This window comes from Molothrus ater, chromosome 5 (genome assembly GCF_012460135.2).
Source record: "Molothrus ater isolate BHLD 08-10-18 breed brown headed cowbird chromosome 5, BPBGC_Mater_1.1, whole genome shotgun sequence".
NCBI lineage: Eukaryota > Metazoa > Chordata > Aves > Passeriformes > Icteridae > Molothrus > Molothrus ater.
In genome coordinates, this window is record NC_050482.2 from 55,081,149 (window position 1) to 55,095,878 (window position 14,730).

The 14,730-nt window shown below is 43.1% G+C and overlaps 1 protein-coding gene across 3 annotated transcripts in view; it reads right to left on the reverse strand.

Annotated features, from left to right (window-relative positions):
- The window catches only part of KCNA5 (potassium voltage-gated channel subfamily A member 5), a 162,580-nt gene that overhangs the window by 54,820 nt on the left and 93,030 nt on the right, over window positions 1-14,730 (reverse strand). The window lies entirely within an intron of this gene.

Consider the following 14,730-nt stretch of genomic DNA (forward strand, 5'->3'; position numbering starts at 1 on the left):
TAAAACATTGGTAACAGGGCCCTCTACTCCTCACTTGAGGCCAGCAAGTGCAACGCTTCAGCTGGGAATATGTGATCATTATGAAACATAGGCACATAAACCTCCAGGCACAGATCCATCGTGATTCTGAGCACTCACACTTGGCGGGAGAGAGAGCAAGAGGCATGGACACTCTACCAGTCTCTCAAATGGATCAATGGAACCATGGCTTGGCTCTCTGCCATGAACTGTGACTCTCAGCTGAGACAGGCTGCTGATGGCTTTTCAGGAGTGGTCTGCTGGGTTGCATTTGAATTTACAGTCTGGAGGTTTGTGAGGAATGGTGCTTAGAAGGAGTATCCCTGCTGTCTGCAGGGTCTGCAGCCCTAATGCAGAGCTCCTCAAGACCTTTTATTCACAGAATCATTTAGGATGGAAAAGACCTCTGAGACTGAGTCCAACAATCCCTCCCCAGCCTTCTTCCTAGTATAACAGATCTATAACAAGGTCATGGACCTCATTTGGCATTTTCAAAATGGGTTTTCTGGAATAAAAATAAGTCCCCAGGTGCGGGGCTCCATCGTGTTTTATGGCCATGCAGTGCTGACAATGCACAAAGAATGGGGTATGGGTAACCAAGGCTGTTTCCAAAGGTGGGGAAACATGGGCCATTAGACACATCCAGATCCTTGAGATCCACATCTCAGAAAGGTCATCCCTAATTCCAACTGAGTGCAGAACTAGCAGAGATCACACTGATTTTGTAGCTGTTAATTTATTTTTCATATTTATTTGCCATTGGGAATTCTTGCCCAAAATCGTAATAATAAATCTGGCCCAGAGAAATAGAATCAAGATCCCTTGGAAGATGTTAAGAGACTGGAAAACAAGTTCATATTGATTCTCAATAAGCAAAACAAAACAGAAAACCCAGGCATTGTTCGTGAGACAGGAATTCTAAAACATTCTATTTGGGGAGTTTGATGGCTTGCTTGCTGCCCAGCTTTCAAGCATTTCTGCTTTGTCAATGCAGGAAAAGCTGCAATAACTTAAATTAAAAAAGAAAAAGCAAAAAGCTTTTTCTTGTGTGCCATTGTGAACCTAGAAACTTTGCCTTCTTGATCATCACCTTTTTTCTACCTTCACACTTGTGCTCTGCTCCTTTACAGGCAGCATTAAGGTCCTTGCTTTTCTTTAACGGAAGTGAGAGAAATAGACTAGCATCTTCAAGGTAGTCTTCTGGGGAGATACTGTTTGGATTTTCCAAAGAGAAAACAATGTTCCAGTAAAGTAGTAATTTTCCCATACTGCATCATACAGTTGTTCAAAAACAGAGTTTTTTTCATCAGGAAAATAACCCTCTAATAAAGTCTGCTTCATCCCAAACAGTCTAGACAAGGGCTGTAATTAGCTTCTGGCCATTAGATGATTTACAGACAATTCCATCCCAAAACCTGACATGTAAAACTCAAACTCTTCAGATTTATTTAATGCAGATGTTTTAAAGATGAGCAAATGTAAATATCTCTGAGAACTGTGTGAACACTGCCAATACTTTTTTATCTTGGTTTCAAAAGCTGCAATTCAACTGTGTGTACATGAGAATCCGGTGCAGCTTGAGACACTTGAAGATTCCAAAGACATTCACCTGAGCTGGACAGAAATGACACAGGGTAATGGAAAACCTTCTGAAGCAGTGGATCCAGACAAAAAAGGACATCACAGAACAACTCAGAAGATGTTACATGTTGATATTTTGACAGCTGAGTTACACTCCAAACCTGCATTCTAAATGAGAGCTTTTAAGATTTGGTTTTTCAAGTATCTTGACGCACATGTGTATTTATGAGAATCTTGCCCCACAAAAAAACAACTGAAACTGATTCCAGCTCATTGACTTAGAACTAGATGATGAATTTTTGTAAGGACAGTCTCTTGTGCAAATTTTTGCCTTTAACATTAGTCTTCAGGGACATCAGTAAAACGTTGGTACCACAGAGGCTTTGCAGAAGAGCAGTTTCCTGGAGCAGTTGCTTAACGTGCTGCAGAACTCACATTTGTCAGTGTGGGAAGGAGATCCCACTCTCTTTTGGCAGTGTTGAAAGCAATAAAGGCTTACTTTTGTTCCCAAAGAAAGTATATCTCTCTGGGTGCACACATGATACAGCAGTGCTGAGCTAAGGGAAAGGACTGAGTCCCCGAAGATCACTTTTCAGAACAAAGACACACTTTTACTATCCCTCAGTATTACTGATAGAATCTCAGGGTGCTCCTGAAGAGGACAGGCTCTGACAGCTGTGAGAGCGTATCAATCATATGGCAAATTTCATACCCTTATCTCTCACTAAAATAAAGGTAGGAACAGCAAATCAAGATCTGGATTTATAAAAGCAGCACTCAGACTGAATTGTAAAAACTGGTTTGGAATCCTTACAAGGTTTGACACTATTATAAAATCAGATTTGTGCCATATCACAAAAATACTGTGTTTTTTCTCCATCTGAATAACCATTTTTACTTAAGCAAATGAGATAAAAAATATTTTATCTTTCTGGGGAAAATAGAATGAAATAGAGACTTAATAACACACACAATACACAGTTTGACCACTTTAAAAGAAAAATGGATAAAGAGGAGGTATTGTGAGACTACAAGAGATGATTCCTGCATTTCACTGGAATGTTAGGAAAGTAGTTCTTCAGAAACATGCAGTGTCCTGGGGCAAGAGCTGCTTGTGATACATCTGTGATGACAGCAGTTTGTTAGAGACCCAGATTAGAGGGAAATGTTCTGGCATGCAGAGACTTTAAGGCTCTAACACTACAAAAAGGATGGCAGTGGCTCAAGAGAGCAGAATTCTTAAGGGGAGATGTAGTCAGGGTGGAAGACACTCAGGGTACGGCCCAAGAAGTGGTGGAGGGAGAGCACATTTACATAAACAGATGGTACAAACTCATTGCAGGGCCTCCCTTTTTTGTTACAGCTCCCACTTCAAAGCTGCCCTGCTGAACATCCCTGCCAGGCTGCACGGGGCAGCTGGGGATGAGCTGCCATTGCCTGTCTCACACACAGAGCTTGTGTGCTCAGCTCAGCTCCCAGCAGGGAATAAGATGATTCTCCTTCCCCTGCAAGTGTCACTGCAGCTGCCACCCCACCCAGGAGCTGGAAGGGCCATGTCCATCCACACCCCTCCCTCACAAGGAGCAGGGCAGCATCACCACTGCCACTTTTCTCAGCCTTGATCTCATGGCCTCTAGAGAAGCTTCTTCCCAGTACTTGTTTGATAGGTCATGGTCATCTTTCATCCATTGCATTCTGCTGTGGGAAAAGGCAGATTCTCTGTTACTCTGCAAACTTTTCAACACCATCTTCCTGTCTGATTCAGAGATAAAACACGGCATTAAACACAAAACAGATCCCTTTTTAACTGCTGCATTCTATGTCTCCCATCTCTTCTACTTTAGTGTTTGGAGAGTGACTCATGAGGAGCAGCTGAGGGAGCTGGGGGGGCTCAGCCTGGAGAAAAGGAGGCCCAGGGGGGACCTTCTGGCTCTGCACAACTCCCTGACAGGAGGGGACAGCCAGGCATGGGTCGGGCTCTGCTCCCAGGGAACAAGGGACAGGGCAAATGGAAATGTCCTCAAGCTGTGCCAGAGGAGGTTAAAGAAGAATTTCTTCACTGAAGGAGTTGTAAAATGTTGGAATGAGTTGCCCTGAGAGGTGGTTAAGTCACCACCTCTGGAGGTTGTTCAAGAAATGACTGGATGTGGCACTCAGTGCTCTGGTGTAGTTGACTTGTAGTTGTAGGATGGTTTTGGACTTGATGACCTTGGAGGCCTTTTCCAGCCTTGATGAATCTGTGGAACTCATGCCTTTGCTAAAATAAGTTCCCTTCCTCCATTATGGCAGCTTTGATGTGTTAATAGGTGTGTGTGGATACACTGACACCTTGCTCATGTCACATCCCTTCCTGTCACCTTCCTGCCTGCATAAAACTGAGAGAAACAGGCTGGCAGTGGTTGCCCTCCCTGAGTTGGCCCAGGATGCTGAGGCATGAGGATCCATGAAAAGGACAAGGAGATGCTTTCTGCTTCTTAGATTATCATGACTGGAGAACATGTGGACTGTTCTGCAGATGGGAAGATGGGCACAGCATGGAAAAAGAGACTTGAGACATTAAGTTTTCTGTGTTTGTTATTCATCACTTAATTTATACTGGAAATGAATCTGAGAGAAGGAAACCTTACTCAGCTTTTAGCAGAATTCATCCCTTTAGTAAAAATATGAGATCACCTAAAATGTACCTCTGAAGGTCTCCAGAAAGGAAGATGAAATTTGATATGTCATTCTTGAGGTTTTAGACTGAAATAGGGTAAGAATAGGAAAGACTCCTCTATCATCACACCTAGTCACCTCCAGTCTGTGTCTTTGTACTTCATAAGGGAGGAAACACAGAAAAAATACATGTACACTGGTCCAATATTTTCAATGGCCCTTCTAAAAGAATTAGTCCTTTCTTTGAGGGTAAAGTTTTGCTAAATGTCCATGAGAAAATGAAGTCAGGCTTTGATTCATTCTAGTCTGGACATTTGTGTAACTTTGTTTCTTCTTCCTAACTTGGTGTTTATAAGAGACCACCCCTGAAATCTGAGAATGTTGCAAAGATTACCCGGGCCCTTCTAAAAGCATCATCCCAGCGGGTGTCAGATGGAATAAGATGACTTTGAGATATCAGTAGCCAAAGAGAATTTCAGTCTAATCAGTAGCCAAAGGGAGTTTAAGTCTAACAAGTGGATGCTGCAAATTCTGCTTGTAGAAAGGAAGCAAAAACTACCAAACCAAGACTATTATGTGCTTTGTCTGCTCGTCCATTCTCCAGTAAGATGCTGGAGATGCTGGTGCTAGGAGATGCCAGACTTCTCTATCTTTTTTTTTAAAACTTCTTTTAATACCATAACCAAGACTTACAGTGCTTTAAGTTGAACTGAACCTGTGATGAATGAATTCAAATATGAAGCAAACCAAGACTCATTTTTACAGTTTCTCTAAGGAGGGACATGCTAAAGAATCCTTTGGTGAGTTGCTGCTCTCTACTGGGGAAAGGATGTACGAAAGACTACCCACATGGCACATTCCCTATAGTGCATGTTATTCCAGTCTTATCCATGAACTGATGTACTAATTTTAAAGTGATCTTGACAGTGAATTCCCAAATAATTTCCTACATGATGTCACATGCATGTGCACCCCTATCATAAAATCTCAATAGATTAATATCCCAATTTACCTGTTCTCCTTCCCTCTCCCAAACACATTCATTATCCTCATTTACTGCTCCTTCCACTAAGGTCCCTGGCATCAAGTCCAGTTCAAAGTGCCTTGTCCAGCTCTCAGGGATATGCCTGATGCCTGTCACCAACTGCCAGCCTGATTTCTTCCATGGTGAAAAGATCTCACATAGCTGTGACACTAATTTGAGTAAACAGAAGACTTGTTGTCACAGAAGATGGACTTTTCCTGGAATAACATGAAGTTATAACCTTGCCAGGAGACAAAAAGAAGGAAGAAAGTGTTCCTAACACTTTATTCACTACCAGCTACAAAATTCTTCCTTTTGTATTATTTTTCCTCTTTTTTTGGTTTATTTCTTTCCTTTTGCCGTCTTTTTTTTTCTTCTTCCCTCCAGCTCAATTTTCGCTCAATAGTTTTCTCAAATACACCAGTATACCACAAGAGTATAAATGCTCAAAACTACCTTTTTTTTTTTTTTGCATTCAACAGCTGGACTGAAACACTTCTTGCTGCAGGAGATTTTATACCAGGAGATGCAGATAAACTTGAGGTGACTCTAAATGCTCTATCACTAGAAATGGAAGCTGGGGGAGACCTGAGCAGAAATACCTAAGATAGCTCAGGTGTCCAAATAACCTTGGATATGAATCAAGATTTTGTCAGGAATTATCAGAATAAAGTCTAATATTTGGGGCAGGAATCTGATACAGGAATCTGCTACAGACCAACTGCTTGGGAAGAGGAAGCAGATTAAACCCTCTTCAGCTGGTAGAACAAGTCTCGAAGTCAAGGGCTCTGAGAGTTGCTGTGGATCATCAGGATCATTGAAGTCCAACTCCTGGCCCTGCACAGGACACCCAAAGAATCACACTGTTATTATTTCCTCATGGTTGCAGGAAGAAGACAGAGTTAGGGAGCACTTAAGTCAATTGTTCATGGGAATAGTTAATATGGCTGTGACGTTCCAAGGGAACCATCGATGTCACTGTGAGACTCATCATCTTCAACAGCTCATGGCAACCAGGAGAAGTTGAAAAGGGCCAATGTCACACCAAAGTTTGACTGAAAAGGGCCAATGTCACACCCATTTCTGCTTGTCAAGAGAGGGGGAGAGGTAGAACTGCTACTTAGGCCTTCCTATTTCTCCTTGTGCAGAGAGCACCTTGTTTTCACTAAATGCAGACTTCTGACTTTGGGAGGGGCATGTTTGAGGCCTCTTACGGGTGTGACTTGAACAATCAGCCCTTGTAAGGTCTCACCTGCAGTGCTGTGTCCAGCTCTGGGCTCCTCACGACAGCAGGGACATGGAGCTTGTGGAGCAGGGCCAGTGGAGGCTGAAGAGATGATTTAGGGCCTGGAGCATCTCTGGCAGGGAAAGGCTGAGGGAGTTGGGCCTGTCCAGCCTGGAAAGGAGCCCCAGCTGAGAGGGGCCCTCAGCCCTGGGTGTCCCTGTCTGCAGGGAGGGCTCCGAGCAGGGCCCAGGCTCTGCTCCAGGGGCCCAGCAATGGCACCAGAGGAACGGGCAGGGACTGAGCCCAGGAGGTTCCACCTGGGCAGGAGGCAGAACTTCTGTCTTGGACAGCGACCGAGCACTGAACAGATTGAACAGAGAGGGTGTGGAGTCTCCTCACTGGGGATATTCCAGACCCCTCTGGACACAATCCTGTGCCCTGTGCTGTGGGATGGCCCTGCTGGAGCAGGGAGGTGGGTCCAGCTGCCCCACTGTGGTCCCTTACAGCCTCAACCAGTCTGTGTTTCTGTGATCAGACATTTCTCAGGCTACACCTCAGCAGGTCTCTGCTTTTCTTCTGGGCTTGTTGAAAGGAAACAATGATTTCTTATCCTGCTTCCCCCATATGGGGAATGAAGGATGATGGAGAGCTCCAGCCTGAATGCATCACACATTTGTGAATCTCTGTTCATATACACCAGCCTGCTATAGGTATCCTGACACATAAATCAGGTGGGCACCAGACGCAGTTTGGCTACAAGAGGGAAGCAAAATCTGGGGGCAATTTTTTTAGGATGCTGGAAAAAATCTCCATGCAGATTGGTTATTAACATAGACTGCAAGTTGGTCTAAAGAACTAAAGAAACAATCTTTAAGCATAACCCATTCCTTTCCAGAGGTTTTATGAAGATCAGACACCACAAATAAAATCTAACACTTCGCTAAGTGAGGAATATCAGTTATAAGAATGATGGTAACTAAAAACTGTTTCTATAAATGCTTTTGAATTCAAATATGTATCTAATGTGTATGTTACGTAACTGTAGTGCATGCACCTGGCTTGTGAGTGTGTATGTGCATGAATTCCCACCCTCAGAAATGTATTAAACACTGTAAAAGATGTCAGGTCAAGCACCTAAAAGAGAGAAAATGTCAGAAATTAAGTACATCCTGGAGAACTATAGTTCATCTCCTGTGAGATTGTAATGTGATAAATTCTGGAACTGAGTGATCCTAGACCTTTTTTATCTTTTCCTCTTAAAGCACTTCTCTCTCTGCATGCTCTAAGTTCTCTGTATTTGTTCACTGCCATTTTCCTCGCTCACTTCTCATGCTGTGTGTGGCTTTGGGACACACTTATCAAAATCCTGTTCTGAAGACAGAAGGCTTAATTTCCCCATGGAATTTCCTACAAGAAGCAAGCATAAATCACCTCCCTGAGTCCTTCAGTGCCACAGTGAGGGAAGGGAAAGACATGCTTGACTGAGCATCTTGTACTCCTTGTACTTTAGCACCATGTCTGAAGGCTTCATGAGCAAGAGCATTTATCCCCAAAAACGTCCTTTATTGATGGGGACAAGAAGAAGATGTTAAAGTAAGAACTCTTGCTCATGTGACAATTGAGTGAAGGCTCCAGTTATTCAGAATTCTTAGGAACATTAGCATGCTCTGTATAGGGTCCCCTTGTAGCCACAAGGATCCAGAGCTCCCACAAATCCAAAACCGGGATGCAAAGCAACCCACAGCAGCACCTAGTGCTGGATCAGATTACAGGCTGTGTCATGAAAGATGGTGCTGTTGTAAAGCTCCTCAGACCCATCCATTGCACTGACAGCAGCCACTAGGAGTCCATCTCAAGTCTCATGTTTGGCAGAAGGCAGCCGAGCCCGTGTGTGTGTCCTGCCATGTATCACATATGACATCTGCTCTAAAATTACCAAGGCAATAAAAGGGACATTTCATCAAAGGACATTTTTCTGACACTTGTGTGAGTCACCTCAGCCTAATCTCAGTTCCAGGAGCTTAGGGAGCGGAGGACAGCTGTAATAGTTTAGCATTTCTAGTATGGACCATTGTGTTTTGCCAGCAAACCACAGAACTGTGTGCTGGTGTGGCTCTTGGGTTCCATTCCAGCTCCAGCAGGGAATATTTTGTTGGCTTTAATTCCTGCAGCTAAACCCAGGCCACTTGTTGCCTTTAGGTCTCTTTCTTCTTTCCCAGCTACTTCCAACTTCATCATTTGCCTGCAGTCTTTTCCTTATCGTGCCTGCTATGTTTCTCCTGCTATATCTTCACTCTTCGTCACACATCTACTCAGTGCTCACCAAATTTACACCTACCTCTCCCAGTTCCTAATCCAGAGATTCCTGAGGAAACTGGTGAATTCATATTCTGAACCATGTATTATAAATTGTTTCTGTGTTTTATAGGAAAAATCCTCCATTAAAAGCCAGCAACTTTCTTAGAAACCACCCAGAACTCAGGCAACAAATGTGAGTAATTATTGCAAAGGCATAGAGGGGGCAAATAAAGCAATTTATCAGTTCCATTCACATTCATAGACAAGACTAGCCTTATGCACAAAGAGGTAACATTTTGCCTCCTCTGAAATAGCTGCAGTGAGATGGGATTTTCCCTGTAGTCTCTACTTTTAAGTTACCAAATGCAAAAAGCTGTAAATCAGGAGCTTTTAAATGCCATACTCTAAGAATTTATCAAACTGTGCCTTCTGTCTTCTGGACTGTTTTCAATATTTGAGGTTCATACCCATTATGCACTCTCACATGTTGAATAAATACTCCCCTTCTATGCTGTGCACACATTCTCAGTAAATTTTACTCATTTGGGCCAAATGGCTCTGGTGCAAAGGCACTACTTGTTGGAACTTGGGATACACAGTGACAATATCAGGTATTGAGGCAGACCCAGGACTTAATAAGTAAGATAATGAAAGCCTTCAAATCACACCAACTTCCAGATTCAGGCTTATGTTCCTATTCCAAGAGTTACCTATGATAAAATTTTGACATTGGAAAAATAAATTGCAGGTATCTGGTAGCTGAGACCTGATCCCATACTAAGACACATCTACTTAAAGCAGAGGAGTTCATTGAAACCAAAGGAGTGACACCAGACCAAGATCCAGTGATGATCCTGCACTGGTTTAGTACTTCAGGATGAATTGAAATAAGGAGCCAGCCACTGCAGTTGTCCATTTTTTTTTTCTTTATTTCCCTGATGTTCCCATCCTGAAGCCATTAAATGCCAGAACCACTGGTTGATGACTGATCTCAGAATAGTTCACAGAATAACCAGCACATTGACCAAGGACATCAGCAAATCAACACCTATCCAGAAGGGAAAAAATGGACTGGAAATCTTTTCCTCTGTTTTGTGGTTTGACTCAGGCTTCAGTGAAGTTTTCCTTCCAGATAAATGCCAAAATCCTTTTCCGAAAGGAAAGCAACTAACCCTGTTTCTTCCCTGGGCACACACAAAATTTAAACCAATGTTGTCTCCAGGGAAAGGAGTGGCTCTTTTGACAGCAGTGATAGCTGTTTACAGGGGCACCTTGGTTCCAAAAGCTGTTTACTACCCCTTGTACTGAGCAAAGTGATAGAATCTTGTTCACGATTCAGCTTCCACAATTCGAGCTCTGCTCACTGGGGTGTCACTCCACATTTACCTGCAGTCAGACCTGGAAGCCAGCTGCCCAAAATTGTCTTACTCTCATACACATGCAAACAAGCACACATTTCATTGCATTCCCAACACATACTTTGCCTAACCTTACAATGACCCAAATCTCCACTGGGCTTCCAAAATTAGTTGTTTTCTCCAGTCTATCTCTGTATCTACTGACAATCTTTCAGCGCCTTCTTCATCTACTCAAAGCAGAACTTAAAAGTTCATCTGCTTCCAAGACACTTTTCCTTCTACCTCCTCAGGGTTCTGACAACAAGCAGCTCATTGTTTGTTGTTATTACCTTGGCAGAGACTCTGCTGAAAGAGCTGCTGCTTTCAAAAATCTACTCAGTAGCATGGTCTCCCAGGGCTGCATGTTGTCATATTTGCCAAGAATGCATACAAAAATAATCCAACATTCATCACAAAGAGAGAATTTGTGTTGATGCTGGGGGTTTTTTTTGTTGCTATTTTTGGTTTTTTGGGGGGTTTTTTTGTGGGTTTTTTTTGTGGTTTTTTTTTTTTTTTTTTTTTTTTTTTTTTTTTTTTTTCAGAAGTCCTCAGAGTTAATAGTCTGAAGTGGTTTGGAAACCTGAGAAGCCAAAGTCCTGAAAACCCTTCTCCTTCTTCTTGGAAGAAAGGTAGCATGTACATGTGGGACTAGTTGGCTACAAGTGGAACTGCACAAAAAATTGCCATGAGAGCTAGAAAATCATCTGGCAGGTAGATGGGCCTCATGCACAAGAGAATTGATAGTGTGGATGCAAAGTTGATGTTGTTATAAATGATCAATCAAAAGCTAAATTATCAAAAACATGAAAAGATTATATCTTTTTCCGCAACCAAAATACGATCCTCAAAACCGCCACAGCCAAAGAGAGAGCATCGAGCCCGGGATGAACCTGGAACCAACCTCTATCACATCGGACCCTTCCCTGTTCAAGGGAGCTGCTTCTTGCGGGGATGTTTTATACAGTTTATTATGCCTGAGGCAGAGGAGTCCCAGTTTCTTTTGTAACTCTGCATATTCAAGACTGTTTCTTTCACTGTGCAGAGCTGGACAATCGCTGTTTCCTGATTGATAGCCAGTGCTAAACGCGTCCAGGGGAAGTTGGGTATTCAGATGTATCTTTCTGGTGACTCCGGCTATCTTGATCGATGTTATCAACAGGGCAATGATCATTCTTAGGGTCTTCCGATTACTCAGGATAGCGGTGATCATCGTGCTGGGCACGTCTATTTATTTATGAGCTAACTGCGGATTGTTCTCCTGCTGCCTCCGGGAACCTCAGAATTCAAGGAGACGTCTGCCTTTGGGCTGCTTGTGGTCAGAGACTCGTTTGGATTTCACAATCTTTATAAAATACATTCTCTTATAGCATGAATTATTTCCCAACATATGTTACAATGTTCTTGAAAATAAGAATTTGTTTAGCCCAGCCATGTATCCACCAGCTTTGCCAGTGTCACCTCTGATGTAGCATAGGGCTTTCTTCCAGGAAGTAAGGAATTCAGTTTAATTCCCTTTTAAGCATGAAGAGGTTTTAAAACCTAACCCATCATTTTAAAAGTGGTTCACCAGGGAAAGTCAAAGAAGTAGAGGAAATTATAGAAGAAATTCTTCCCTGTGAGGGTGGTGAAGCCCTGGCACAGGTTGCCCAGAGCAGCTGTGGCTGCCCCATTCCTGGAAGTGTCCAAGGTCAGGCTGGATGGGGCTCTGAGCAACCTGGGATAGTGGAAGGTGTCCCTGCCTGTAGCAGGGGGTTGGAACTGGATGATCTTTAACATCCCTTCCATCCCACACCACTCTGATTTTATGATTTTTCATTTCACCTAGTGAATCACTTTGAAAAAAAAAATAAATAATCCATTGCCTCAAAAGCCATGTCACTCCAGGCTAATAAATTCTTTCCTAGCATTTAGCTAACTGTGTTTTCCACCAAGGCAATTGCTTTCCACTGTCAAATCACACCAGGGAAATTTTTAATCCAAAACAACACAGAACCTGGATTTTCCTGTTGATGAGTACAGTTAATTATCTAACAGCAAATGTTTGACTTAATGACAGCACACAAAACAAAAAAGCCTTAACTTTCCATTATGCAGTAGGAAAGAACTCGTGTATGTGTCAATAGGCTTTCTTTTGTATCTTTTATTTCTGCTTTAACTCCTGGAAAAGAAATGCTGCAAAGAGCCTTATTTGAAAAGGAAAGGCCACCATGGTGAAGCCTGTAGAAGTGGTTGGGATAACGCTGTCCTTGCCACAAAAGACAGACAAAATCTCTAGAATTCTATCTGTGTAAACTGATCCACGCTTGACCCTCCTTTTCACAACTCTCAATTTGGCAACATGAAAGAATTTAAAAATAGGCATGAGAGTTTCACTGCCAGGACAGTAGGACTGGGCAAAGAGGGTCTCAGCTTGAATGTGACCCAAGCCCTGAGTGAATGGAGGTGGTTCTTTCACAACTGTCTGCAAATGTGTGTTTACACGTCTCTCTTCAGGGAGCTGAGGAGTTTGCAATAGCTGGACATGCTTTTAGCAGGGACTTGATCAGATTTCTTGACTTTGCTCCAATCTGAGACTCAGTAGCTCTGTTGTGTTTGAATTTTCATCACCTTTAACTAAAGAAAAAGGTCCTGCTTTTAAAACAATTTTCCAAAAACATTTTGGTCTTCGTGGAGTCTTCTTAGTTGTTTTTTTTTCTAAATGGCTGTGACAAAGAGCAGGGTTCTCATGGTGATAATCAGCCACCAGGTCTCACTGGGAATCCCCACGTTTAATTTACAACCACTGCCTGGTACCCATAAGTTGCCCCATGCCAACCATACACGTCATTTCTGGGCCTGCCACGCTCTGATCTGCAAGGATCACTCAACCCCCCAAAAAGCACAGGAGTGGTCCACAGTTTCTGATGCTAGCCTTCTGATTCTGAGGGTGTGAGTAACTTCCTCCCCCTTGCTTCTGCAGCTGGGCTCTCCTGAGCTGCTCCACAGGGCAGCTGGGGCACTCCAGCCCCATCCCTGCTGCTTGAATCAAACCACACTGTCCTGTCCATGGGAGCATTCATTACCCTACTCTGAAACATGTGTGGGATTATAGATTCCACACCGTGTGGTCACCACCCCTCTGCTCAGCCCTGATTTAGAAAGCTTTCAGGCACAGCCTGCTCAGATGCCTTCTCAGTTGTCCCCCTCCCACTGGCCAGCAGAAGAGCAGCAACTTTTTTCTGGGTTGGCTTAGAGCACTGTCCCATTGCCTGAGCATGCCCTGGGGCTCACACTGATGAATTCACCACCAAAGCACTGGGTGGCCCATACCTGGAGATTCTGGGGTTTTCCAAGGGCTGTACAAGCCTTGCTTGCGCAGGAATTTTAGGGCTTCCAAGGAAGAGAGCAGGGCTGAGCATTGAAAGGGATGGGCATGACAACAAGCATTCAGGGATCAGGTTTCCTCCAGATTGACCCCAAAGGACTTTCTTCACTCTGGTTTGGATTAAGTAGTATTAAGAACTGCCCAACAGCCTAATCAGGTAATGAGAAATAGATCCTACATCACCTACACAGGCTCCCAAACAATACCTGGGGCCCATTGGCATCCACTATTTACATAAATCACAGAATCACAGAAGTGTTTGGGTTGGAAGGAACCTTAAAAACAATTTCATTTCAACCCCCTAGCATAGGTTTCATTTCAACCCCCTGCCTGTCCCCCTGCAGGGAACACCTTCCACTATTCCAGGTTGCTCAAAGCCCCTTCTAACCTGGCCAGGAACACTGCCAGGGATGGGGCAGCCACAGCTTCTCTGGGCAACCTGTGCCAGGGCCTCACCACCCTCACAGGGAACAATTTTTCCTTAATATCCCATGTAAACCTCCTCTCTGTCAGTGTGAAACCCTTGTCCTGTCACTCCAGTTCCTTGTAAAAAAATCCCTCTCCATTTTCCTTGTTGGCTCCCTTCAGGCACCCCAACCTTACTTAAATCAAAAAGAAGAAGGGGGATAAAGGGATATCCATGAGGAAGATTAAGCATTTGTCTCTGGGTTGTGGCTATGATTCGTGTTCCATAACTCTCTGAAAAGGTTTTAAGACAGTCCTATCTCCTGCTCTTTCCCCTAACACCTGGACTTTTGTAAATTTTTATTTCTGTGTGCAGGAAGTCCTGATTTGTATGAAAGCGAGAACAGTATCTTTTCAAAAATGCCTATTACAAATAAAATCTTACTCAAAAAATCTATATTAAAAGAAGTTATTTTCAAAACAGCTCTGACTCATTTGGAAAACACCCAGGATTTTGAAAAAGTTTGATAGAATTGAGTCAAACACCTTTTATAATATGGATTTTTCTGCAGTAAATTCTGTACATATCTGACATGAAGTTACTTTTCATTTTTTGTGGACGCCAAATTAAGTAAAGTATTTACTATTTGACTTCAGGTGAACTAAATCTCTTTTATTCTAATGTGTCACTTTAAAATAACTCCAAGTATCATGCCAGCAAATGTGGGAACACTTTAAAATGTTCACTTGCTCTGCATACCCT